This window comes from Eretmochelys imbricata, chromosome 9 (assembly GCF_965152235.1).
Source record: "Eretmochelys imbricata isolate rEreImb1 chromosome 9, rEreImb1.hap1, whole genome shotgun sequence".
Lineage (NCBI taxonomy): Eukaryota > Metazoa > Chordata > Testudines > Cheloniidae > Eretmochelys > Eretmochelys imbricata.
Genome location: NC_135580.1, coordinates 63,888,177 through 63,889,988, shown reverse-complemented (window position 1 = coordinate 63,889,988; position 1,812 = coordinate 63,888,177).

The window sequence follows — 1,812 nt, the reverse complement described above, 5'->3', positions numbered from 1 at the left end:
GCATTGGCATGTGCTAGCAGCCTCTTGGCTAATGGTGCTATAACCCCCCACAACTCCGAACCCTGCGACTGCAAGATTCCCAGGTGACTAGTGCTTCCCTGCTCCCACCCAGTAGCTTGCTACTAAGTATTGGAGCAGAGAGGCCATGAAACCTGAAGCTACCTCAGGGACGCTTCGCCAGGGCCCTGACTGGAGGAACACAGGGACCACTGATTGGCCAGGGCTTCCTATTTAAACCTGAAGAGAGGTACAGGGAAGTGTCCGCATAACTAGCTTGACCAGACATCCTGCTGTTAGAGGCTTTGTCTTTTATATATGCAACTATTGCCCCCCCCCCCCCGAAAAGTGTCCCGATTTTTCACACTTGCTATCTGGTCACTCTCTGCACAATTAGGCTCTCTCTGGCTGCTATGTTGGACCCTGCCTGTGTGACTCCCTGGGTCCTGCCCTGTTTCTGACCCTTGCCCCTGGTCTCTAGCTCGGACTCTTGGTTTGACTCCTGCTCTAGTCACTGGACCTGGCCACCTGCATCCTGACCCTGAGAGGTGGCCTCTGAACCCACTCACCCAGCGGTGCAAGTAGAAATCATTTCTTGCTGGTACTGCACTCATGGGAGGGACATAAGGGGTGGGGGCATGTGACATCCCCACATGACCCTCCATGTGAATCCTCCCCACGCTGTCCCCTCTGACACTCCCCTTTGTATATACAAACATCAACATGCTTAATTACTCACTTTCCCCCAGATATGTAGTATTCAGTCTGTTTATTTGGGAGTTGGGTGAGGATGTGTATGACTTATTAAAAGACAAATTTTAAGTAGAACTGTATCCTAAACTGCTTTATGGTATTGTACCCAAACATTGCATTTTAATGAGGGATTCAACTTCCTTTATAGGAACAGACTCCTGAAACTCTTACCAGCCACAAAAGTGGTCCATAGTCATGCAAATAGTCCCATTCTCTTCAATGGGATTGATTTAAGGGTTTACAGCAGAGGTGGGCAAACTATTGTCTGCGGGACCATTCTGCCCGGCCCTTGAGCTTCCAGCCAGGGAGGCTAGCCCCTGGCCCCTCCCCCACAGCCTCGGCTCGCCATGCCGCCAGAGCTCTGGGAGGCAGGGCTACGAGCTCCTGCCGGGCAGCGTGGTGGCGTGGCTGGCTCCGGTTGGGCAGCATGGTGGCCAGTCCTCCTGCTCTGAGTGGCATGGTAAGGGAGCGGGGGGTGGGGGCGGGGAGAGGGGTTGGATAAGGGGCAGGGGGTTCTGGGGGGGCAGAGGTTCTCGGGGTGGTGGTCGGGGATGGGGAACAGGGGGGTTTGGATAGGTGCGGGAGTCCCGAGGGGCCTGTCAAGAGGTGGGGGTGTGGATAGGGGTTGGGGCAATCAGGGAGCAGAAGGGTTTGGATACAGGGTGAGGTCCCAGGGGGGTGGTTAGAGGTGGGGGGAGTCATGGGAGGGGGTGCTCAGGGGACAAGGAGCAGGTGGGGGTTGGATGGGTAGGGAGTTATGAGCAGTCAGGGGGTGCGAAGTGGGAGGAGGCAGAGGCCAGGATGTTTGGGGAGGCACAGTCTTCCCTACCCAGCCCTCCATACAGTTTCGGAACCCCTATGTGGCCCTCAGGCCAAAATGTTTGCCTACCCTGGTTTACAGGATTAGGTTCCAAATTTGTAAATGGTTCTGGATGAAACTGACAATGCCTGAGCCATCAGATCAGCCGGAGCTTCATTCGAATAAAGGTGGGCAGATGTGTGATAAGTCTTAGCTCCATTGCTAAGGTGAGGAACATATTTTTCAGCAAAGTTCTTGGCAGA